Consider the following 27,597-nt stretch of genomic DNA (forward strand, 5'->3'; position numbering starts at 1 on the left):
TGTCTGTCAAGCTACGATATATAGCGACTGGTGGGTAACTTGTGCAAGTAGCAAGAGAGGTGCAATTTTTAAGTGAAGCTTGTATTGACTGACCTGTGTTCCTGGTGTTGTTCCAAAAAAACCCTCTTCACCAACAGCTGGTGCACGCGCACCAAAGAAATAATAAATAAAACAAAATAAATGTTGTTTCCGGGGCTGGGGTTAGAACCCGGTTGCTCGCTGTTCGAAAGCGAGTGCCTTGAACACTATGCCAAGCGCCCATGCTTACTCAATGTGAACTAAACTAAATCATAAGAGTATACGTTGTTGGGCTAGTTGGTTCATAATCTTCAAAATTGGCTAGCGCGAAAATCGACAAGGACTAAGAAGGAACACTGATGTACATTCGTGTAATGATTTTCATGTTATGACTTGTCATTTATGTTCGTCATACAGTCATGTTACGCCATACCAATTTTCGTGTCCTGTACATAACTCGTGTCCTGTACATCAGTGTTCCTTCTTAGTCCTTGTCGATTTTCGCGCTAGCCAATTTTGAAGATTATAAACTAAATCATATGAGTGCGTTTTTACCGAAGATTAAAAAAAAGCCGGCAGATCCCACGCATTGTGGGAATCGATGTAATGCGAAGCAGCCAGCAAAGAGCTGCATACATCGCCTTGTATGTCATTGAGGAAAATGCGTGTCATGGTTGTCATGTTAACTCCTATTATTTATGTTCGTCACACAGTAACGTCGCGCAATACCAACTTGGGGGTCGATCAACCTAGAGAAACGGCCGCCAGCGCCCCATGAGCGTGGCACGTAAGTCATGCTGTACATGACATGCGTGTCATGATTTTCATGATAACTCGTGTTATTTATGTTCGTCACACGGTCACATCGCAAGATGCCAATTTTGGTGTATATAAAGCTAGCGAAACGGCCGCCAGCGCACCATGAGCGTGGCACGTAAGTCATGCTGTACATGACATGCGTGTCATGATTTTCATGTTAACTCGTGTTATTTATGTTCGTCACACAGTCACGTCACAAGATACCAATTTTGGTGTATATCAAGCTAGCGAAACGGCCGCCAGCGCACCATGAGCGTAGCATGTAAATCATGACTGTACATGACATTCGTGTCAAGTTTCATGTTATGACTTGTCTTTATGTTCGTCATACAGTCATGTTACGCCATACCAATTTCGTGCACATTCGATTAACCAAGCGACCAGGAGAGCACGAGGTCGTAGGCGGCTAGATAGATAGATAGATAGATAGATAGATAGATAGATAGATAGATAATAGATAGATAGATAGATATATAGATAGATAGATAGATAGATAGATAGATACGGTCAAAGTCGCAGAAGTTCGCTAAGAAATGCTTCGCATTTAAAAAACAATTTTGTTTTTATTGAAATGATGAATAGGAGAGGTTGAGGCCATTACGGTAGCACCGGCTACTGCTTCTCGCTTAGCATACGAAATATGCGTTAAAAAATTACAGCATATCCACGGGTGAATGATGAAGAGCTTGGGCGAAGCTCCTGAAGCAATCATGGTCTCGGGATTCGCTTGTCGTTGAGCCCGTTTCGCAGCGGCGTCCTTGGCGCGCACCGTCACGGGATCCGCCTGGCTGCCGCCAAGAGAGCGCCCGCCGCTGCGCATCGTCCATGCTCCGCCAACGATCGGACACGTACGGCGACCATCCAGGAAAATGAGAGAGGCGCTCGCTCCTCGCGCATCCCCGCGCAGCGCGCGCAGCAGCCATTCGGAGAGCAGCGGCAATTCCAGCGCCATCTAGTGTCGATTCACACAAGCGCCATATTGCACACAATTCTATTGAACCAACGCCATCTAGGAAATGAGACGAGAAATGCTGATGATGACACATATTGTATACAGCGCCATCTAGAATATCGTCCCTGAACTGCAGTTTGTATGTACTTCTATGAGACAGCGCCATCTATTGCATCATACGGGAGATCCGTTTACGCCGGACAACGGAGACGTGACAAGTTAGACTAAGAGCAGCTACGCCCCTAAAACAAACAGTTGGGAAGCAGTACACATACAGTGGGCGCTTCATTGCAATATTTCGTTTTGACGGACTAAAAGTGTTCTCCAGGACAAGGCGTAAGGTCGGTATCAGGAATTGTACATTTCAGAAAAATTCTGACTTCGAGAAAATTGAATTCTGAAACCGTGTTTCCGTGATCGTTGGGCCTTTCGTTGGGCCGTTCTATGTGCTGACGAACGCTGGAAAGAACATAAAAGACACCACACCGATTCCTCCCGAAAACAGTGTTCCGGTGAAGGCTGCCACCTAGAAAGAAAGAAACAAACAAACAAACAAACAAACAAACAAACAAAAACAAGAAAGAAAGAAAGAAAGAAAGAAAGAAAGAAAGAAAGAAAGAAAGAAAGAAAGAAAGAAAGAAAGAAAGAAAGAAAGAAAGAAAGAAAGAAAGAAGGCACGCCCGCGCCAAGCTTTGCTTGCCCGTATTTGCCCGATTGGGAAGGGTGCCTGAATTCTTTTATTTTTAAGGGGAAAAACCGAAAGAGATGTGTCAGATGCCCAGAAAAATAATATCTCGAAGGTAAATTACTACGTGAATTTAAGACGAGCATTCCTGATAATTACGAGAGTTCTCCGAGATATCAAAAAATTGAAACACTGTCCTAAAACGCGCGAAAGTATACCTGCATACATTTTGTCCACTCATTAAAAGTCTAGTAATTGCAACTACTGCACCGTATAGGTGCAGGTTCACGTTGTGCGTCGCAAAAGAAGTCCGATTCTGCAAAATTGTAAGCCGTAACTAATACGTTGGGCTAAAATCTGATTAAAACAACAGAACTTATTACGCGCGCAGAAGACCTTGCCAAATGAAACATTTGATTTTCTCTTTTTTAGAAAGGCAACAGAAGTATCACTTATTATCACTGGGTGCTGACTTTCACACTATGTTAATCAAACTAATAATGATAATATCTGGGGTTTAACGTCCCAAAACCACGATACGATTATGAGAGACGCCGTAGTGGACAGGGCTCCGGAAACTTCGACCACCTGGGGTTCTTTAACGTGCACCTAAATCCAAGTACACGGGCCTCAAACAATTTCGCCTCCATCAAAAATGCAGCCGCCGCGGCCGGGATTCGATCTCGCGACCTTCGGGTCAGCAGTCGAGCGCCATAACCACTAGACCACCGTGGTGGGGCTATTCACCAAACTGAGCGTGATATTCGCGAAAGGAGGTCGCAGAACAACGGGATAGATTTGATTTATTCAGATTCTCCTATCATTGAGTTTGAACATTGCGGCCAAATGCGAAACACAAATATGCAAAAACAACGTACCCCAGCAACCGTTTTGTAGCGTTAGCTACACTTGCCTAGCCGGAGCCGATTTCGCGTGGGTCATCATGAGCCGTGCTGCGCATGCGCGAGGATGAGTGCGGAGCCGGCATCTCACGCGCTCTCCGCCACCGAAGCGCGCGGCTCGCCGCTGCTTGTGGCGGAGAGTGGGAGGAGTGGCGTCGTAGCCGGGCAGACAGACTGGCGCCAGCGTGCGCGACTCGCCGCTGCTGCTCTGCGCATTCGAGAGGGGTGACCAGGCCTCGGAAAGTCTCAAGTTCCAGCCATCGCCGAAGGGGGGCGAAAAAATCGACCCCGTCGCAGCTAAAAAACAAACCATAGTGGCTCCGTTCAAATCTGCCCTCGGTGACGCCAAAAAATCCGCCAGAGGCGCCGTAATAAAAGCAATATTTAAGAGAAATACAGCTATCATTCCTGCATAAAAGTGCTTTTTCTTGTGTAACTGAAAGTAATGTTTGAATGATGAGTAAATTTGTTGTTTAGTGATTGAAAACATCTCTGCCTTCTCGCTCGCCGCTGACGGCCGGCGCGCGGTAACGAGCAGCGGGCCGTCGCTTGTGACAAGTGACGAAGCACAAAAAGTGCGCCGCTGCGTCTCGGGTGTCGCAGATAACGCGCAGAATATGCGCAGTTAGCGTCCGATGGTGGCAGCTGGTTTGTTGCTCCCCGTTTTCTTGCGAATTCTATCGTTAATGTTGTCTAAAATACGCATGAAAGTTTTTTAATTACACCGATGTAATCATATTGCAATTATGGTGGGCAGTCGGTGTGCTTACTGTATGGTGCCGCAGGAGCTGCGATACCAGCGAAGGCGTCAGTTTTCCACAGGTTCCTCGACGATGGCAGGTACATGCGTACTTTCAAGCTCAGCGGTTTTCTTTCTGTTTGTGACGTCGTTAACATTATCACACTTCACTGTTCTCGCTTTTGAGTGTATGCTAACACGTGTAGACAAAGCGCTATTTCACTTGTACTTGCAAAGTCTGGTGGGCTCAAATGAACGAGGTGAATTATGCGATGCATGAGCACGACTTGGCCAGGTTGTTGATGAAGCCTACTTTCCGTGGCGATGCCACAATAAGAGAATGACCGGGATAGAAAATCGTTTCTCCCTTCTCTGCCTTCCGCACCTCTTGATGGCCTTGCATATATCCCATTTATGGGTTGTTCATCGATATCACGTAGTAAAATGCTCATGTTTTCTGCCATTCTGTAGGCATCACTATAATGTGATTCTTTGCGTGAACCTGCTTGGTATTCTCAGCCTGACCGCAATATGTTGTAATAACAACAAACCGGGGTCTTCAGGCGTATTCCGTGGAAAGCAAGTACTGAACTGTAGCAAAAAAAAAAAATGCTGATGCTTACGCCTGTCTACAATACAAGACAAGTTGGTTATTGTGAGCGCTAGCTGACGGTGGAAACGGGCAACAAACGTCATCTAATTTGTTTTGTCTCTTTGAAGTACCGCGAAGGCTAGTCGTTTACGAGCTCACGATGTCTCAACAAGGGCCTTTTACCGCTTGCTGACTGGTCAATAAAGATTATCGTTCCTTCTAGTCACTCGTGAATTGTTCTTACTGGTGCCAGTTGCCAATGTATGCCTTTCGGTTCCATGTAACCTTCGTACGCACAGGTACTGCGTTCCGAAGGGCGCTTTGGCGTGTTGCTGGGCGTATCGACGCGCTCAAAACAAGCGGGCGAAAGATAACGAGACCTCCGTAGCCCTACGCGAGTCCACGGCCTCTTTCGTCCACTTCTGTTTAAAAAGGATAGAAAAAAAACCAGCCGAGGCACCCGCGTATGCGCATACGCACCCGGTACGGAATAAAAAAGGCAGCCATTTGCATTTTTCTACCTAAAAAAAACAATAACTTTTGTTTTCCGCTTCGTTTACGCAGCGCCATCTCTTGTGGTGCCTTCGGTAGTTCCATGCGCTACCGCTGCTTATCTTCGTACCGTAGGCCATGGCGCGCCGCAGCTATTCACCTTCTCTGTGCAGGTGCACCGTCTTGACTACATAGTCGCTGTTTTTTGGTGTTTGTCCCTTGATTATTGCGCCTCTGACTGGCATTTGCAGGTGGGTAACGCCCATGGAGAAGGAGAGCGCAAATTCTGCTCAACGGCCGCAGAAGAGCGAGAAGCTTATGTCATCGGATCCCGAAGTAGGTGCCTGCACTTAGCGTTCAGCGTACGAAGAATGAACAGAGGAAGGCTAAACGTGCTGCGCAGACCACTGGAGGAAGGGAGAACGTCTAGCAAAGCGGCGTCGCCAGGATGCTTGGCGACGTGCCCGATAACCTCTGCAGCAGCAACAACAAGACGCCGTCGATGACGTCAAGGCTTGCCGATCGACTGCCTAAACTGTGAAACTTAGCGAAAGAGCCAGTGCGACTCGGACCTTCGAGACGGACTTCATAAACAATCCGTTTGAATACGTGTGCGACGTGTGTCAAAGACTACGGCACATGAAAGACTTGACGCCGCTAAGTAGTGCCATGCGTGAAACGTTGAGTTTAGTGGCGGCGCCTGAGCGGGGTGAAATCGTGGCGTGGGTTTGTACAACGTGCAAGAACTTTCTCGTTAAGCAGAACATTCCGCTCTTTAGCGTTACCAATGGGTATCGCTACCCGGCCATGCCGCCAGGTCTACCGGTTCTGAACGATGTGGCCGAATGTGTGTCATTGGAGCTGCAGAAGCATGACAATCAAGCTAATCCTAGACAATCTGGAAAGCTCAGAATAATCTGCTGAACCTTTGCTAACGCTGCGTATATCCTGGCCTAGCCGAGCTAAGCTACTGCAAATTTTTTTTAATAGAATACATTAGATATCTCCAGCCAGGCTCGTATGTCGCACAAGGAGGACAAAAAGGACGGTATTTATCCATGTCATCGAATTACGTTATCATGGAAGGAACATTCAAAGAAGTCACTTTGTATACTTTCTAAATTTTTTTTAGAAAGTCTGCGATGTAAAACCAAACAGCCCAAGCTGACCACGTCATGCCGAAATTTTATGATATGTCAGTGTTGTACTCAGTGCATGTACTCGCAAATTTCTTACAAGAATGTCATAGAAACTATGCGTCGTTTTATAATGCGCGTCTGCTGCAGTCAATGGATTTGCTGTTTTGATGTAATCGAACTACTTCGATGTTTTTTATATGAAATGCTTGAATGTCAGAGAAAAGCTATAGTATTGGCTTGGGCCTGTTAATGACACAACACGGAATACATTGAACGGCTCACATGACTGCATTGGCAATTTAAACAAGGTAAACACGTTACAGACAGGTCATTTTATATGGATCCCGATCTCGCCGGAGTTTAGTTTACATTTCTTGCTACACTGACAATATTCGACAGCGTTGCCTGGCAACCTTACGAATGGCAACAGAACATTCGGTATAACATGGAGCACTAATAAAATCTCGTATTCTACTTCATGACATATCTTTATAGCATGAGCGAAATAGAAAGAAAAAATGTTACCGAGGCTAACGTCGCAGTGTCGAATCTTTTCGGATGAATCTCATGTATGGACTTGTACCGTTCAACTGCATCCTATTTGCAACGCAATACATCAAACAACAAGACAGACTTGTGCGCCAGTTGTCCTCGTGTCTCATGTCATTCCGCCTCGTTTAGTTCCGCAAGTACTTTAAGATAGACATCGTTCGGTTCATATACCGTTTGCCGTTTCAAAACAAGGGAGAAAACATTATCATGAAGCTTAATGTAGGCTGCATGTTCCAAGAAAACTTTGGAGCACCATTAAACGATATATGCTTTCTGCACGCCAGCCTTGTTCAGCCGAATGGAAAGCGTGCTTTCAGGGAGCTATTTCTGAAGCCATGGGTGCAGTATAGAATGTAGCCTAGGTATAACATGCGCGCTCTCAATCTCTCTTGTCTTTTTTTTTTCGTAGCGCAGTATGCCGTTAGAGAAATAGTAGTCAGACATAAAGGGCCCAGTTACCTTCTTGTGCCTCCGGACTAACTTGTGAGATTAGTAGAGATTGTTTCATTAATCTTCCGCGTATCGTAAAAGTGGACGTACATTTTTGCTTCATCCCCACATTGCTCGTGTAAGCGTTCTCCTATTGTAAGTTTGTCCCACTCGGCATACTACTTCCCTAATTATCGTGCTTCGTTCTTTTTTCTTTTTTGTTTTTTTCAACGGATTGCGGTGGCTGATTAATTGCGTGTCGTCGACCATTCGCTTGAACGCGAGAAAATGAGGAAACGGTGAGTTGTAAGTCTCGTTAGCACTCTACGTAAGAAGTCGAGATGTTACCCGGAAGTACGGTACCAGTAGCTAATCCTGTATGGACTTTTTTTTTTTTTGTCACTGGCCAGTAACGTGAAAAGAATCAAATTGGACATGCGCCAAAGAATATCATGCATGTTAGAGTAAACATAAGGATCACCTTAATTGATTAATTCCAACTGCAGCAATACGTACGTGTTTTAGCAGGAAGTCGCGAGAATTAAATCATATGCTGGGGTTTGACGTGCCAAAACCAAGATATGATTGTTTCTGAGGCATACCGCAATGGCGGAGACACCGCGTTGATTCCGACCACCTGGGTTTGTTTGACATGTATTTGTATACCTAATTACACTTTTTTTGTACTTGGAATCATCGTAACGCGGCCGGCGTGGCCTAGAATTGAACCCACGTCCTCTAGACAAGCAGCGTAAAACCTTAACCACTACCGTCCCGCACTTTCGTTTTCGTGGTTAAGCAACAACTGATCTGGCGCAAGTTTAGAATATATGTATACACTGGATTTTCAGTGCATAGACCAGTCCACAGGGTAGCAGCTGAATTCTTACCTGAAAACTAATGCTAGACATATGTAAAAAACAACAACTGAATAATCACTCAACAATTTCTCCAAAACTCGGTGGTCCAATCACTGAACATTTCCTTGTCACCAGCACTCAACTTTGTCACCAGCACTCTCATTAATGAATTAAGGAAGGAAATTTTGAGGACTCTTTACTTTGTTAGATAAAACCTTAATTAAAACCAACAGATAATGAACCCAAGGCAGGTATAGGGGACGTTAAGTGCACTGTTTTGTCTGTTGTGGCAATTATCATATAGATGTAAAGAAAGCAAAGGGGACGGAAAGACAACTTGCCGCCGGCAGGGACCGAACCTGCAACCTTCGGATAAAGCGCCCGATGCTCTACCAATTGAGCTACGGCGGCGGTCGTGCTCTCGTCCACTTTACCGGGTATTAATGTGCGTGCAAACTTACAAGTGTTTGCGCCTAAACTCCCTGACTAACACTCCCAGCTTTGCATGCACATAAATACCCGGTAATGCGGACGAGAGGACGAACGCCGCCGTAGCTCAATTGGTAGAGCATCGGGCGCGTTATCCAAAGGTTGCAGGTTCGGTCCTTGCCGGTGGCAAGTTGTCTTCCCGTCCTCTTTATTGTCTTCACATGTATATGATAATTACCGCAACAGACTTAAAACAGTGCACTTAACATCCCCTGTACCTGTCTTGGGTTCATTATCTGCTGGCTTTCATTAAGTACGCTCTTTATACGACTACACAGGGTTATACGAAACAATATCTGCACATTGAGAGTTGCTTAAAGTTTTGCTGCATACAGTTCTGTTGATTTTACAAAAACAACGTCCGTAAAAATTAGAAGCTATCAAGTGATATTGCGTGCCAGATGATTATAAGAATGATAAAAACCTGAGGTCTCTACATATTCGAGCACATTTATGTGCTCCCAGCCAATTTACATTTGCCGAATCACGACTAGGTAATATCTTGTAGAGGCCCTCAAAACGCTAGTAAACGTCAGGAGAACCCACACTGGGTTAGTTATCGAGACTGTACTTTGAGGTAACGCTGCAACTTTTGATCTTTAGTGCACTAATAATGCATGCAAATGACCGCTTCCGCATTCGCCCACGTGAAGCGATTCTCTGACGGCACTCGATTAATCAGCCTTAGGAAACACCTGGAAAAACACAGAACTACGGCTCTGAACGAGTGCGGCGCGTGGGGCAAATTTGCAACAAGATATATGGCGTGCGAAGGAAGCACAAAGTAACGTACTTATGTCCAGTAGGATGAGGCCCAGAATACCAATGGAAGCGCGTGTACTAAATTGATTACTTAGACAGGAGAGAAAAAGAAATGGCGAAGTCATACTGTTTTAGGAGAGAAAAGAAATGCAGGAAATATTGAGACTTATCTATGTTACATTGTGCTCTGCGCATGGCCCCACAAATAGCTCCTCAAAATGGCGCATTTTGTTTCGTAGAGCAATGTTGGCGTGGAGAAAGTATATAGAGCTTAATAATGCATCAAATCTTCCTTTAAATGTTGGCTGGATCGCTTTAGTTTATACACTAGTATACTAAAGGTAGCAGTGAAATTCCTAGTTGACAAAAAAAAAAAAACCGAGACATTTGTATAGAATGGAACAATGGTTTTTAAATATATATTTAAGGTCGAAATGCCTATCACTGAAAATTTTGTATTGGCTATATGATTAGTTTCAAGCGCCATGCAGCAAGCTTATAACGTTAACCAGTGTTGCACAAAACAGCACCTGCAGTAAGGGCGTGGTTTCGTTACAGTTTCGCTGCGTATATTTCATAACTACCATGGAGAGAACAATCTCGGTTGCGTACAGCACTGACTGTGGGTTTGCTTTGAAAACTTGAGGAAATCAAAGCGCTACGGGAAAATGATCATAGGAATTTACTCTGAAAAGTACAATCACGCTATAAACTTCGTGCAGCGACGGGTCGCTAGTTGTTAGTAACTGAGTTTAATATGGCGCAACAAAAATAATGGTCAGAAAAATTAGGAGCTATGACGTAATATTCTATACTAAATGAGTGCATAACAACGGAAACCTAGTATTCACGTGGGGAGCACATCAACGGGCTCGCACCCAATATTTCCTGGCGGAATGGGAAGGGGGCATTATTTTTCGACGCTCTTTGAGCGATCACAAGGTGCATAGAATCTCTAACGGGGAGGACCATGGCTCAGCTGAGCTGGTTCCATTGGCGCAGTGGCCTATTGTTCGTGCTGTCACCTCTCTTCGCTTCCGTACAGTGAACGTATTTATGCTTGTGGCCGCTGACGTATACCTCAGATGAAGACCTTAAGACCCAAATTTTGTCGGCGATTCGGCATCCCAATGAAAAAGCTGAATAATTTCCGAAGCTTATGCAAGAGAGCAACTCCAGCGATTTCTCGAAGTCCACTGATAGTAATAAGTTTCAACACCTCTCTTTGGCACTGTAATAACCCGTGCCACACTATACGTCTGGCTGTCCGGAAAATGCTGCTTTGCGGGTGTGGTAATCTTTACTGCGTAATCATGCTATCGTTGGATTATATATTTGTATATTCACAGTATCAGTGTTAGTACCTGGCTCTCTCAAATGAAATTCAGTTGATAGTTTGCGCATGTCCTGCGGTCTTTCACGTCCTCTCTCTCCAGCGCTATTGCGTCATTTATAGCAATGAACCAACTAGCCCAAAAATATATAGTCCTCAAACGTTCTGAAAGTCATCTAGTTTTTCCTGACAATGAATTTTTAAAAAGTGGTAGCGAGTTCCCGAATCATGCATTTAAATGCGGCCACCCTGCGTTTTTGACGCCGTAGCTTTTATCGCTACCTCTTCCCAGCACGCGGCCAACAGCGAACGGCGATCCTTCAGCGCTGAAATCATTGCTGAAATCGCCGCTCTCAAGTTCCGAAAAGTTGACGCAGTTCGATGCATCGTCACACGACATCTCCAGTTTCTCTTTTCTGGCGCCAGCACCATGCGTACTCTCCTGCTCTGTTTACATTATGATGGGGCAAGTGGTGACGTCATCGTGAACTTTGCACGAAGCAGCTACCCGTTTCGGTTTCAACGAGATATTTTCTGGTTATTTACACTTATTTCCAAGTTCGTCGACAAATGGAACACCCTAGCTCTTACAGGACTGTCTGTACCACTGGAAAACAATGATGTCATAATATAGTTAAAAAAAACACTGCAGTTTCCCTTTAAGTGCCTTCCGACATTGATTATTGAGAGCAGGCCGTATCCGGTGTATTTTTTTGTTTATTTTTATACCAGCTCACCTACTGCTGGTAAGGCAAGAAGACATACTCAGAAACTGAGATGCTGTCAAGACGGGATGTTGGACGGTAGTGCAAGCCAAGGTTTCTAAAATTTGCGTGGGTATATGTTGTTTCTAAAGTTTATGTGGGTATACCGGATACAAGTCAGCAAGAAACGTTTACTTTTTTCCACAAGGACTTTTTACAATAGCGCTAATGGGGGCTCCTTGAAGGGAATGCAGGCTGTTTTTACGCCTTTTTCCACCACGCTGTTTGCCAGCAAAGTAACACGCAGTTGAACATATATAGCAATATTAGTGGCGTTTCACGTCCTAAAACCACGATATGATTATGAGGGATGCTTAGTAGAGGGCTTCGTAAGTTTTTACCACCTGGTGTTCTTTGACGTGCACCTAAATTTAAGTACACGGGCCTCAATCATTTTCGCCTCCATCGAAAATACGGCCGCCGCGGCCGGGATTCGATCCCGCGACCTTCGGGTCAGCAGTCGAACATTATGACCACTAGACCACCGCGGAGGGTAGTTGAACAAATACACCTTAAGTACTTCTACGCGCGTCACCAGCCGAAGTCATCTCGAAGTCACCGAAGCCACCTCGGCGCAGTGAAGGACATCGTACGTAGTAGTGAACTGCATCTGTTAAACCCACTGTGATAGCTCAGCTGTGAAAGTTTTCGTGTACATCGGATGTGCGAATTTTCGTTTCACCTAGCCATGCACAGCTTTGGGGGTTATGCTTCTTACCTACGTCGTTGGATTTACGCTCTCACTTCTCTTATAGCAAGCGTTGGGAACACTTGAAACGTTAAAAACTCAGACGTCGGGTCGCGCGCTCAACGAATGTACTCCATTGAAACGCGTTGTACGGAAGCACACCTAATCAACTCCAGGCAGCTTACGCTGTAAGACGGAAGAACCTGCTAAGACGTATATTAAGTCCCAAATAACGCGCTATGGCTATGTGACAAACTGTCTGCGCTTTAAAGACAATATATAAGAGAGCGTCTCGAAGGGCTCATACGTTCGAGTGAAGGGCTCTAGACGTGAAACTTTCAAAAACTAAAACCCCGAGACTACGCATGCGTGTAGGGCGTGTTGAATAGTATAGGCGCGTACGAAAATATGGCGCCGCACAGAAGCGTGCCTAAGACTGCTGCAGAGTGAGCGATTGCCGCCTAAATGAACGCGCAGCAGCAGTTAGCTCGCAAATGAATCCCCGCTGCTTAACTATCGGCGGCAGCCGTTCATTATTAGTCACAGAGGATTTGGCGCTCACTCTGTACTCTCAATAAACTCCGCGATAAATCTTCGCGGGCTAACCAGTCAAAAAAAGTGATTCCAGGGGATCGCGGTTGTGGTGATGACTAGGCTGACGTTTCTGGCGGGAAATGGACGGTGCGGAGTGGCGATGATGAAATGAGAGAGGGAGCGAAACGCTTCTGGGAAGGCAAAGATGCGGTCGTTTTCAGCTACTTTGTGTCGTTATCGGGTTCCAGCAGGAGGCGCGCGCGTTCCCAGCGGATGATGCTGCAACGCTGCGGCATACAGAAAGGAGCAGGGAGGGAGCTAGGCCTGCATATTTTTTCATAATGCGCGAACTAGGGCGCTGCCGTTTTATAGAAACAAACTGTCGCGGCTGCATTAGGCTTGCCGCACAGGAAGCCGGCTTTTCTGGTTTCGAAGGCGATTTGCGGGATGCAACCCGAAACGCTCTGCGCAGAAGGAAAGGGAAATGACAGGAAACGCTTAGCTTGTGCTATGCAGTTACAAATTTTGAAAAAAAATTAAAAAAGGAACATAGGCATGACATTCTTACTCGTGTAGATAAAGTTATCACTACTATAGCGTACGTTTAAAACGAAGCAAAGTTGTGTACTACATTACACAAACTTATGTACACGGTAAGTGACTGCGTGAGAGACGCTATTTCTTGCGAGCTAACATGCTGCTGCTTCAGCGAATACAGAAAACGTGCTCTTCCGCTTATGCTCACATCCACGAACCGTGAAACCGCAATGAAAAGATGCCCCTCGGGAAGTTCATTAATTGAGCTTTCTTCTCAAGAATGTTTTAATGCGCCGATATAAAGGAACCATACAATTGGATGTAATTCTGCCAGCACTGCGTGCGTCTCACGCTGACGCGCTGCTGTGTACAAGGGGACCATACGTGTTTTGGCAGTACTCTCAAAGTGTCTTCACTTTTATGTCGGTTCGGAATGACAGTGGGTGAAATTTGATGCCGCAGCCGAAGCCCGCCGCTTCCTGGATCCATTCGCCAGCTGGTGTTCGGTTAGGAGCCCCGAAATAGCGCTTCCTGTTCGGTTATCTTGCGGAAGTTTTGTAACGTCGCTAACGTTAGCGCTGCGTTCGAAAGACCAGACACAAAGGCATGTGTATAGCGACTGATGCGAGACCTTTGCGTCATTATATCGCGCCACGGCTCTTCTGTAGCGCAGCCGTCCTGGCGTTATTTAGTGACGTGCATCGCAGCCGCACCCTGGGGCTAGGACGCTTAAAGACTTGTCATTTTCTTAGGTAGCTTCTTATCGGCTTCTCTCTGAATGGCTCGCTCCGTGGTTGTTCTCCGAGCCCCCCTGGAGCAAGCATTATGCAGCAGTCTGAGGCCAAGTCAGTTTTTTTTCCATTCTCTGCGTGAGTTGTCCTTGGGAAAGATGATCTTGCTCGTTGCCATGCAATACAGGCCGTTGAATGAAGCGTTGGCGTAAGTATGGTTTAACATTACGTATAAATATGAAAAAGCTAGAAACATTTATTGGTGGCATGCATATTCGCGCTGAAACTAAAAATAATTACAAACTAACGCCTTGTGATAATGGAATGAACTTGAAGAACACTTAATTGAAATGCCTTTCCATATGGAGCCGGGTACATTTGGTTGTTAGAGCGGCCCGGGTCACGGTCAATACTTACATTACCGTGAATGTATTCATTAATTGGTTGGCATAGGCAAATAGTCCTGCGAAAGTTACCTTAACGCGCAGAGTGTTCCGCACTCTATTTTTAACGTATTTAGAAGAAATGTCTAACGTTTCTCCCAAATTTGATGTTAGCGGGCGCTGACCGGTCACGCAAGGTATGCGGCCCTAATTTTAAGAGTTCTTTTAAAAGAGCCTTCGGCGTGAAGTACCTAAAATCAAGCTGGTGCTTTCTGCCGGACGTGCGCAGTCTCGACTACTGAGAAAATCAGAATACACGGTCATTTTATTTACCTGGTTCCACGCTATGCGTTTGTTTCTTGGAAATGTTTTCTCGTAATAGAGTATGCACGAGCAGCGCTCAGCGTGCATACGATTTCTTAAGCTATTTTCCATGGGCGAATGTACAAGCCCCTCCATGACTCATAACGTACCGGCAGAAATCTAAACGCTCGGGCACAATTGTGTGCAGAAGGAAACCTTAACAGCGGCTAGATGGCATACTATGGTGGAGTAATGAGACGAATGGTCATGCTATTGTAACATTTTTAAGACTGGTCTTACATTTTAAAAACGGGACTCTGTTACACTGTCGCTCTCGCATCGTTAGCGAACTCTCATCTTAATCTTGATTTTTAACACGAGTGAGGTAACATCTCGTGCTTGCATTCTACGATACATATATACTCGGTAATGTGGGATCTAACGCTGAAAGTATATATACTTACTTCCAAACGGCATCGCAGGGGATCAAGAATACGACGAAACATTTTAGTTGTCTTAACACCGCACGTTTTGAATACACACCCAATTTCATCAGAGCTTCGAAACAAGTTGCGCCATTTCTCACTTTTAGACACGCAGTAATGTGCATTTACCTGTCGTTGTATTCTCGTGACATTCTATTATTGCCACAGCATACCTTATGTGATATTTTAACTTTGATCTTTTATCGTGTCCAGGAGTGTCCATGTGAATATTTTCGTAAGGTAATATGTTTTCTTTTTAGATTTACCACTTCAAAGGTGCGTGTGTGGCAGTACGACAGTCTATCAGAGACTGTCTGTTTACATCCTTGTCATACAGGACCGTCCTTGGAGGGAAAGACTTCCTTAGTGGGAAAGTAATGAAAATGGTCAGAATGGGAACAGGGAAGTGGTTACGACAATCAAGTACAAGAGAATCATAACTTTAACCAACCTACATAGCCGTGTACGAATGAATGTCATTATCAGCATTTCCATTGATCATGCGTTGCATCTTCTTTTTAGAACTCCAGTTAAACCTTTTTTTCTCCAGCGCATAACGACAAACACCAAAATATAGTACGAAATACATAAAAACAACATATAAAACGCTGCTTCCAAACCATGATTTGCTGTTCGTTTCGTCACACTCGCATAGAAGGGGTATCACTTTTAAATAGCTTAGCTTACACAAATCGATACTTTGTACGGGTTTGCGCGCAGAATACTCATTCGCAGTAACTTTCACTACTTTCTTCGTACCTTTTGGTGTACTATGCCGCCAATGGAGACATAGATCAGGTCCCAGTTGCAGCTCATAAGGCCGATGTGGGAAGTAGAGCGCGAGGAATCATCGGCCTCCGCCTAGCGCACCCCGCTGTTTCATTCGTTCGCTCTTATCTGGCGCTTATTCCACTCGCAAATTTGGCTAGCTTCGATTTCTACAGGAAGGAGACGGAAATATGAGTGCGAGAAGTAATAGGGAATGAGAGAAAGAGAGAGGGGGAGGGCGTGAAAGGGTGTAGAAGAGACGAGGGCAGTCTTGCATTTGAGCACGCTTGGTCGGAGCTGCAAGCAGGGACGCCGAAAATCAATCCCCCCTATTTGTCTTTTATGACGGCCGCATTTGCGAGCGCAGCTTCTCCGCCAATTCAGGGCGTTCACTAATATTCATTCCCGTATGCTCGCTTTTCCTGTTTCCGCGTCTCTGTTTCAGTGCGTGTAACTTTCCGTCTCCGCTTTTTTCTTTTTTTTTGCAGTGCCCTTTCTTGCTTTTCCAATATGCACCTTACAGGCTGTGACTTTCATTTCGAGACTGTGTGACTGCTCTTTATTTCGATCCTCACATCAGGAAGCGCACCCGTTTATTCTATGCTTTCGCTTTCTCATTCGAGCCTGGTTCACCGGAAGGGCAGACGCGCCAGGGGATATCAGCTTTTTGACTGCTTCTAATGGCAAATACAAAGAATATTACGCGATCCAGCCAGAATTGCATCAATACACTGTTGAAAGAATGAACGAAGACGCCAAACCTGCTGCGTGGTCAACTTGTGTTCTTTTCGTGGGAAGGCCTTTCTAAGTGTGTTATGAAACATGTCGAGGGGCGAGTCATAGTTATAACGATACGGCACGTTAATAGTGAAGATTTGAAAATTAATAATTGAGAGTTAGAAACAAAAAGGGGTCGTACCTGTTTTTTACGTATATGTTATTAACTGGTTAATAAATGTTACTTCAAGCATACTACTACGAGTTTAATGCCCTTCGCTAAAGTTAAGCTCATATGTTGCTACATTCCTACAGGTAGACGAATGACGTAATATCATTCAGTCTAGCATGTCCCATTTTGTGTTTGTTGAAGTCCTTCATTTCATGTTCTGCTGTAAAGGCTCATCTACGGGAACAAAACGGAGTAATGATATGCAAGAACCTCAAATTTCCTTTTCCTCTTATTTTTAACATTATCAAAAAATGGCATGTGATTAAGTTTATAGTGATATTAGGGAGAAGGAAAAATCGTAACACTCACCCTCTTGGTATACTAGAAAGCGTTGCTACGCGACAAGTCTCTGAAGTGGACTGAACGTGCGTTTACAGCCACAGTTCCTTGGACGGAGTTTCTGCTGACGAACGCATATGTATGCAAGAAAGAGAAAGCACGGACCTAAATTTCACAACCTATGTTCGTATAACCAATTGCGCGTATGATCGGCACTATGTAAAAGGGGAATGATATTCTAACGTATGGTACAGTTAATTTAATATTACCCTAAGACGACAATTACCCATCACGATAGACAACGAGCACAAAAATGTCGTATATATCAGCACCTTAAACCACCATGCAACTGTAAATTACTTTCGCTGAAATAATAGCTACGAAAATGTTCGAAATAATCCGCGAGGACTACTAGCTTCTACATATGTCCACTTTTCACTAACTTATCCAAAAGTGTGAGCGAAACATTTCAATCACAGAGGCAACTGAGAGATAATCCATCAGTAGTAAAACGTTCTGTTCCCTCACTGAAGTAATGAAGATGTTTCAAGCACAGATCACTGCTAAAAGACACGACTAGAACTTATACACTAGAACTTTTTCACTAGAACTTATGTTCTAGTGGAAACAAGTAACGAAAATATGACGCAAACAAATGTCCGCTGCGTCGAAGAGAACGACATCACTTTCAATTGTTTTATTCAAGTAAAGCTGTGAGCAAGCCATGTTTTATCCAGTTCGTTCCAGAATTTCGTTTTTCTAAAACTTGGCATTTCCCCTTGCGAAATGTTGAACCTGTCCACTTAGAGGATTGTCAACTCATGTGTACTTTTACGGCGGAATGTAGCATGTATTCAACACAATTGTGTTGCGTTGGATACAAGGTGCGATATATGCGTTTAGTAAAAACGCAAATATGAAAACACCCGTCTAGTCGGTACGAGTCACCGGTACGGCCACTATAGACTTCAGGCCAGAAGAAAGCCCTTGCTCGCCAAGAAGGTAATGAAGATCGAACTTTTATTTTTTCAACGACAAGAAACAAACGACACGAACGACGTGGCGGGACGTCATTAAGAAATATCTCTGTGTCACGTAGGAAGGCGAACAGGAAGGAATGTTCACGACATAAGCATAAAAAGTAAAGAAAAAAAAACACACAAGAAAATGAAAAGGGAGCTGAAGAGAAGTGGCGATTTAGCCGGGTGTAGTACGAGGTTCTAAATAAGTATATATACGAAAAAGGAGCTTGTCCCAACGACGTGTGCATTGAAGCGTCGAGCAAGAACGGATCAAAATCTCGTCCATTGTCGAAAGCGCGAAGAATATATACAGAGAATGAGACGTGGGGATAGAACAATAAAGAAGGAAGGCGGCGCTTACGTCAACTCAGTGTACGGAAAGTAAAGGCAACAGTAGGCGCCTTTCGGGCACGATTAGGAGCTCCTTCATTTACGCGGGTCGGCGATGACAGGGACGACGACACGTCATGCCGCTAAGCCCATCAGTAGAAGGTAGTACATACGAACATCGTTGCTAGGGTACGCCACTTTAGCGTTATTATTGCTTTTTTTTTTCTCTCGCTCTTTCCTCTCGCGACCTGGGGAAGGATTCTATAGTACAGCAGATTGATATACGAAAGGCATGTACTACAAGAAGACACACATTCCACGGAAATAAAATGATAAAGTACAATTCAGCTCAGGGCTGATCAATGTTTCTGTTCTTTTTTGTCTGTAAGCCGTTTAGAGTGAGCGGACGTGCGACGTGCTGATAAGAAGATATCAGGGAAGAGAAGAAAGAAAGCACAAAGACGCGTGTCATTGTATAGCGGCTTCAATCTTGCGGAAAGAACGTTTGATAGGTGCGCGGCAGTTCGCGCTAATTTTTTTTTTTTGTTTCCTTCACTTAGCTACCCTCCTTCTTACTTTTTCAATGGCTGCTTTGTATTGAGTCACGCCGAGTTTACTTTATGTTTTACGACACAAATATCTTACACTAATTAGGTGCCAAAGCACGAAAGACAAGAAAAACACATTCTAATTTCTTTTCTTCCTTTTGCAAGTAATATTGGAACTACGTTAGCCGTGCTGCTATATGTGTAACACAAGCAAATAGAAAAAAAATAGAAAATGACAGTTATATAGGTTTTGCTTACAGTTTTCTAACTAGACCAAGAGCCTTACCTTGTGAGACAGACAACAGAGGTTGCGATTTAGAAAGGCTCAGTTTTTTTATTTTTCTCATGTCGGCCTACATGTTTCGCTGAAAGGCGATGGCAGCAGCAGTAGTCTAGCGCGAAATTTTTGCTTTTTGCTTACACGCTTCTGCGAGCCTGTAAAGAAGAGAAAGTCAATAAAAAAAAGCACAACAACGCTTTCGGGAGTACGCCCCCGGGACACCCACACAATTGAGTTACACTTGCGGAAGGCGCGAGAACCCCGGATGGATTGTTTCCTATAACATCACTGATACCTTTTCTTATCTTAGGATTTATGTGATACTATAGAACCAGAATGGTTGTAGGCTGCCTGTGTGAAAGAGAGAATGAGCCATAAGAATACAGCCTGACAGAGTTCTTAAAGCTCATCAGCACTGTCTTTTCAGTTGATAACACCTTCGGAAATTACGGCATGAAGATTAGTTAGGCAGGAATTCTGGCCTTTATGTCGAAATAGAAGTTGATATCTAACAGAGTAAACGCATGCGCTTTGGTCACCGTCGGTTCATTAAGATTATGTTTTTTTACAGCGAAAGCTGTTATGAGATCATTTCACCGGCCGTTTTTGGCGCCGTAGTTGTCCGCCGCCGCCGCCGCCGCCGGTGTCCGTAACCAGTATCGCTCGAAATAAGAAAAAAAAAACTGAATAAGAAAAAAATTCCAAGATGGAACGAGGTTCGAACCTGGGCCCTCTGCGTGGGAGCCCAGTATTCAACCTCGGAGCCATGCCGGTGCTTGAAACCGCTTTGCAAAAAGGTCCTATACAGGCTTCATGTCGGGAAGGAACCACATTAGCATATGCAATATAGCGTGGTAGAAGGGTAAAATAAGCACCGAGCGTCGCACAACGCGAATTCTGTAACCAGGCGTCACACAATGTGAATTGCGCAACGAGTAGGTTGTTGAATGCTTCCAACCCATTACAAAGTGCTCTGCCATAATTCTTCGTCGTCATCAGGCACAGCATCAACAAAGTGCGCATAATGCCTTACGTGTATTTAGCAGGTACCTTGGCTCTCCGTAGAATGACGAAAAATTGCACAGTGCCTGCTGCCCTACATCTCAAAAACTACAATGATTTATAGCGTAGTGCGTTCCTCGCAAGTGCACTTGTATTTGTTGCCAAGGAAGCCCATAAGCGCATGATCCATTTCCTCGGGGTTTCAGTAAAATTACAATGATTTAGAGCGTAGTGGGTTCCTCGCAAGTGCACTAGTATTGGTTGCCAAGGAAGCCCATAAGCGCATGATTCATTTCCTCGGGGTTTCAGTAAAATTACAATGATTTATAGCGTAGTGGTTCCTCGCAAGTGCACTTGTATTGGTCGCCAAAGAAGCCCATAAGCGCATGATCCATTTCCTCGGGGTTTCACTAAAGATCTTCGCACCCCCCCCTCCCCGTCTCTCTCCCACGTCAATGTATGTTATACAGCATGACGGGAGAGGGAAATAGCGACCGGGCGTCACCCAACGCAAATTGCATAACTGGTGGGCCGTTTAAAGCTTCCAACCTATTACAAAGGGCTGAGCCCTAATTCTTCATCGTCATCAGTCGTCGCGTCAACAAAGTGCACATAATGCCTTACAGACGTGTAGCTGGTGCCTCGCTTCTCCGCAGAATGACGAATAATGTCTCAGTAGGTGCTTCCCAACTTCAAAAAAATTGTGATTTATGGCGTAGTGGGTACCATTCTAGTGTACTTCTATTGTAGCCCCAAGAGAGCTTACAACGGGCTCTAGAAACGCAGCTCTTCCAGCTTTCGTTGTGACTGTGCTGCGATTTCAGCGCAGGCCTGGCGTTTTTTTGACGCTGTTGAACACCTACAGAAACCTGCACACTCTCCACCTAACCTACCCTGTAGCGTATAGAGACGTGTACGCGGTGTCGAGCACCACCAACAGTTTTTCACATCACGTTGGAGTGTGCAGGGAACGCAGATTAACACGACACAAGCGGCACATTGAACAAATGGGAGACGCTGCTGTCTACTCCGGTCCTGGAAGATGAGCTACGACTAATAATAACTGTTGGAGTTTAACGTCCCAAAATCACGATATGATTACGTGGGACGCCTTAGTGGAGAGCTGCGGAAATTTAGACCACCTGGGGTTTTTAGCGGGCACCTAAATTTAAGTACACGGACTTCAAGCATTTTCGCCTCTATCGAAAATGCGGCCGCCACGGCCGGGATTCGATACAGCGACCTTCGGTTCAGCATTCGAGCAACAGAACCATTAGGCCACCGTGGCGGTCATCAGCTATACTTTTGATCCAAAGAGCTAAACGGATGACCCGTACCAGTGGGGCGTTGTAATAGGGGTACCATCCTGCAGGACAAACTCCGTTTTTCACCCCCATATTCCCTGTAGAGCACTTGGGCGGGTTCCTGTCCGGCTTCTGAACATAGCAATTTTTTTCTGCCACTACTACTACTACTACTACTACTACTACTACTACTACTACTACTACTACTACTACTACTACTACTACTACTACTACTACTACTACTACTACTACTACTACTACTACTACTACTACTACTACTACTACTACTACTACTGCTACTACTACTAGACGCTGTTGCGGCACGCATGACGTTCTAGACTTGCCACACATCATTCATTTGTTCATTTTTAAAAACTATTAACTGTTAATGGATAGCACTAAGCTTTAACAGGGGGGTCACCTTTGTCGCAAAATGCAGCAGAAAAAGAAAACACTACAATATGCTTAAATAAACACTGCTACAGAAATGCAGCGAAAAAAAATGAAGAAGGAGGAAAAGAAAACCAGGAAAATAATTAACGAGAGTAATCAGACAAAGACCAACTACAAGGGCTAGAAATGTCAAGATCACAACGCAATTTAATTTGATGTGTACAATGCTTGTAATTGCGTTAGTGGTATGTGAATTGTATTCACATAGAAAGCGCTTGGATTACGTAAATAAGGGCAACACACGCAGAAAGTCATAGCAGACAGTAAACACGGATATGAATGGTTAGGAATTCAACTGTACAGTAATAAGTAATCACGATGTTTCAGACATATTTCTAAAGGTCTAATTCCTACATAAATTAGTCGTTTTCGCAGAAAGCGTTTGCACAGGATGCGACTGAAACGTCACTGTACAGGTTCAATTTTTCCAATAATAGTCAAATTAATGGATCTCTATGCAGCAGAAGTAACATCTACAGCTTCGAGCAGACGAATGAAAAATACAAGAAAACGACGCAACTGACATAGGAAAACTTCTTTTTTTTTTCATTTTTGACATGAGGCCTAACTTCCTGTAGACAGCATTAACAACGTTTGCAACGTGTTCTTTGAAGGTTTTTTTAGCCGGAGGTCAATAAATATTCCTAAGCCACGTGTACAAATAGCTCTTTTCAGCGGAATATTTTCGAACGGGTATTTGTGTAGTAAGGTAGACGTCTTAAGACTAAAAGAAACAATTTTTTTAATTGGATTAATTACTGAAGAATTGGACGCACACCATTCTACGACAGAGCTCACATGTTTTTCTAATTATTCACAATCACGTGCTGATGTTCTTTCGGGGTACAGCTTTAAATCTTACCGTCAGCGTACGCACAAAAGGATACACCAATGGCGTAATTATTCAAGATTATTAACGAAGATTTAAAATAATGGGCCTAAAAACACCAGAGGTTGCTGAACTTTCGCAGAATACCAGAGGTTGATTTAAAAAAAAAAAGAATACTTAGCACCAATGCGAAGGTAGTTTCACCAAAAGGTTTTGCTCCGTGCAGATGCTGGTAGTCAAGCGGTAAGTCAAGCGTTTGTAAATAAGAAGCTCGTGAGAAAGTGAAATGCCTCTGAGAGGTCGAAATACGCTGTGTAACCGGCCCCGGTTAGCAACAGCGTAGACCCGCAAATTCATGAAAAGAGACAGGTCAGTTTCCAAAGATCTGCCTAAGCAAAATCATGTTGGCAAATGCTGATGTTATGCTTAAAGAAAACTATAGATGGTGAACATGATTATTTAAAAAAAAAGCTTTTTCGAAGGAAGCATAGAGGTACAAGGGACGGTAATTTTTGTGCCTCTCGCAACTGTCACTTTTACGCACTTGCAATACTGCTGCAGTCTTCCCAAACAGACGGAAATAGCCTCGAACGCGAAGCACGATTTAAAATGTGCGCTCGGAGAGGAACGAAAATAGGAGAGCAGCCTTTCTTAACAAAATTTGATATTTTATTTAGGCAAGGGCACGTTTCGGTTTCGTCGTACTTATAAATGCCTGGATATAGTGTTCTGAAAAAAAAAAAAAGGAATGAGATCCAGTACATCCTACGCTAAGTGGGAATCGATGTATATGCGAAACATTGTGCCGGGTTACTTGTAGAACTCTGTGTCGAGCCTATGCCGCATTATTTGACTTTGAACCAAGCTTTTCGAGCGCATTGCATGCGCATCATTCATATTACATGGCGAATCAAATTTCTGTTCGATGCAAACATGAGAGCATGCGTACTCGGATATGTATTAGAACACACTCATTTTTTGCATTTGATGTATTTCATTCAGCGTGCACCTCGCTTCCTACACCCATGATGGCTAAGACCGGTCGATCAATACAGAAATATGAAACGCATCTGACAGATTGCAACTGCGTATGCGGTTCGTAGAGAACTCAATCATTGGATTGGAAATGAATGAATACATTGTTGCTGTTCTAAAAGCATATATAGTTAAAATTATGCTGATACTAGCGATTTTTTAGCCAACCCTAAGCAAGAGTAAGCAACGCTAACCAGTTTTGCTAATATTCGACTAAACAATTTCACCGTTTACAAGTCGCGGGCGCAGAGAAGCTTTTCCTACACCTTAGCAAAAGGTGAGAGTTTAGACTTAGGGTTTAGAGTTGATGAGAGAGCAGGCTCATTTCTGTGCGAAATATGGGAAAAAGGAGCAACAGCACAACAGTCAAAGCAGTACGTCGATTTAGAATCGTTGCTCTAAGGATATCCAGCTACAGGCCGGCTGAAACATCAATTCCATAAGCACTTTTACTAGTGCCGGTTCGGGAAATAATAGGTAAGGTATTTAGGCAAGGCGCCTGACGAACGCCAATCAAGCAGCTACACTTTTTAAAGAACTGTGCCACGCACAATTAGTTCATTTGAACTCTTCAACAAACGACACCTGATCGCATGTGACCCACATCTTGATAGTAACTCGTCTGTGCCGTCATTCACCGATAGCGCAAGACGTGTCAACGCTACATGCAATATATATATATATATATATATATATATATATATATATATATATATATATATATATATATATATATATATATATATATATATATATATATATTCCACACAGACGAGGAGGAGGTTAACCCAGATAGCGCTCTTACGTACCTGAAGCACAGCTAAGGACGCATATATATATATAGATTTCTCCTGTGCGTGATTAAACAATAAAAATTTTGTTCAAAACGCCGTTGATTGATGAAATAAACCAACGAAAGACGCCAGATGTTTTCTAAAGCAATGGTTTTCTAAACAATGAAAATTCACAGCGTGCATGTAAAATTAAAGTGAGCTGCAAGTCATCATAACTCATCGAACCTTTAGTATAAACGCGCCCGATCTCACGTCGGTGATGATGTACTGGGCAGAATTCACGGAAGATTCACGGTTTACCGATGAACCTCCACAGCTTCGCCCACTCATCATCATTCACTCCGTGGATATGCTGTGATTTTTTTTTTAAAAACGATAGTCTTTCTTGGGGAACTTAAACGCAGAAATTTTGGTCTGTCTTTCTGTCTTTCTGTTTGTCGGCACGTCACCCGATTCAGCCAACCGGCCAAAGTTGAACCACTTGCTTACCGCCCACCCATCTTGAACTGGTACGGCTGTTCATACTTGTGAACGTTGTCGATCAAAAAGTAAATATTACGCATATCTGAGGCGTAACATCATTAGGTAAGTATAAGGCGGTGTGTTCCTTTAATAGAAAATACATAGATACGCAATTTTAAAGACCTTGATGGTATGCGTTTAACGTTGAGACAGTAACGCGTTTATTAAAAGATTGCCACAGCTGAAGCGATCAGCGGTCCAAGCCGAGCAAGCGCGAGCGCCAACAACAACCGTCTTCGTCTTCTTCTTTCGCAGGCGTTCTTGTCTGCGCCCTACCATGTTACAAATCACTCCCCCGCGGAAAAGGAGCCATCCTGGCGACATAAGGAACAGGTACAACTGGTGGGTCATAATGCGGCTTCAGTCGATCGACGTGAACAGTCTCGCGGCCGCGACAGCGGCGGTCCGTAGATGATTGAACAGGCTCAATCATATAGTTAACTGGGAATGCTTGACGTAGGACGCGGTAGGGGCCTTCGTACTTAGGCAGTAGCTTTGTGGAAAGGCCAGGAGCGGAGGAGGGAACACGAAGCCACACCAACGTTCCAGGCGAATACGACTGAGGAGGCAGGTTTTCGTCGTGACGGTCCTTCTGGCCCTACTCGCCCTACAATGTTATAACCCTAGTTTCTTAAGGTGCGCTGAAAATGCGACTGCGCTGAAACTTGTCTTCCTCCGTGCCCTCTGCACAAGCTGATGTTGTGTTTCGGTTTCGGTTCAGTATTGCATTGTACGAATGACAGGGGGCGCCGCTCTGGCATTCCTGTTTTACCCAGGCGACGTGTAAGTAAGAGAGTTTGTGGAGAGTACTCGTTGAGTGCGGACGTTTCTTCTCCTTCGGCGCATCGCGCCAAACAGCGTGTTCGGGCTGGCCTGCGTCCCCACCGGTCGCGTTGGTCGCCGCCGGTCTTCGCCTGCCGCTGCGCCGGGACTACCAGCCCGCAACACAGCACTCATGTTTCCCGACGTATTGCCAGATGGCGTCCATATCTCACGCAGCGCCTCTTCTATCGTCTTTAGACGACATTTGCAGCGAAGCACGCAGATACGCGGCCAATTTTTTAACCTCCTTGGCTAGGACCTGGTTGTTGACAGCCGACCACCTCGACGGAGCGAACGCGAGCCAGCGCAAGCGTGCGCACGTCTTATGGCGCGTTTATAGTCCTACGTTCTCGGCGCGCAGGCGAACGCCGGTTGCGTCTAGTCATGCTACGCTGCGCCCACCGCGCCCGCCAGGCTACGCTGCGCTCGACGCGTGCACCTCTGGCTGCTCTCAACGGAACATGTGCAGAATGGTTCCAGGCTCCATGCCCGCGCGCCGCTTTCAGCAACGAAATACAACCGGCGTCTCTTCGCGCACAATGCATTGTCGATCGGCGTAGCGGGCGTGACGAACGCGCGAATGGAACAAGAGTCATTTCGACGCCGGTTGCGTTGGAGCACGTTGGCAGCCCGGGCAGCCCCCGGTTACGTTCGCTGCGCCGCTACGTCTGTCTTAATTGCGGAGCACTTTAGGGGCCCGGGATGTCATATGTAGTCGTCTCATGTAGCTTGGCGTCACGCAGGCAAAAGCATGTATAAGCATAGCCATGTGTGACATAGCCATGTATACAGTAGTATAGCAAGGGGAGGGAAAGGAAAGTGAGGGTGTAGGAGCAATGGAGGAGGAGGGAAGGGAGGAGCGGAGAGAGTACGCCTTAGCATCGCCGTGTATGACGTTACGCAAGCAAAACCATGTATAGCACAGCCATGCATAGTATAGCCATGCGTAGTATAGTGTAGCAAGGGGAGCGAAAGGGAAGTGAGGGTGAGAAGGAGATAAAGGAGGAGGGGGAAGGTAAAGCATAGCATAGCCATGTGTAGTACAGTAGAGCAAGGGGTGGGAAATGGTAGTGAGGGTGAGGAGAAGTGATGTGAGGGTAAGGAGGAGAGGAGAGGGCGCCACTGCATCAAAATGAAATTTTCCTTTCGCGCGATGGACACTGTGCAGGCTCCACGCTTGGAACGCCAGCGCGCGCTTGCCCGTGAACGCGAGCGTCGCTGAAGGTATTAGGGAGCTTTAGAATAGCGTACGCTAAGTTAGCGTTGGCGTTTACGGCCCGCTATTTCTGTCACTTAACGGGAGCCCGCAAGCGGTTAGCGTATGACGCATGCGCAGTTGCGCGAAAAGCCAACGCAAAGCTTTGCATACGCTATTCGAAAACTCCCTATTATATCATTATCCAGCGTCTACAACGTCCCAACGAAAGGCCCATCCCGTGATCATCGGAACGCGTGTTGGGTATTATATTTTT

General features: G+C 44.9%; 1 protein-coding gene and 1 non-coding gene across 2 annotated transcripts in view; one reads left to right on the forward strand and one right to left on the reverse strand.

The window, feature by feature from the left end:
- LOC119381775 (Down syndrome cell adhesion molecule-like protein Dscam2) overlaps nucleotides 1-27,597 on the forward strand; it is a 194,016-nt gene that overhangs the window by 54,955 nt on the left and 111,464 nt on the right.
- Nucleotides 8,518-8,590, reverse strand: Trnak-cuu (transfer RNA lysine (anticodon CUU)). The gene has a single exon. It is a non-coding gene; the product is annotated as a tRNA-Lys (tRNA).

Source organism: Rhipicephalus sanguineus, chromosome 2 (assembly GCF_013339695.2).
Source record: "Rhipicephalus sanguineus isolate Rsan-2018 chromosome 2, BIME_Rsan_1.4, whole genome shotgun sequence".
NCBI lineage: Eukaryota > Metazoa > Arthropoda > Arachnida > Ixodida > Ixodidae > Rhipicephalus > Rhipicephalus sanguineus.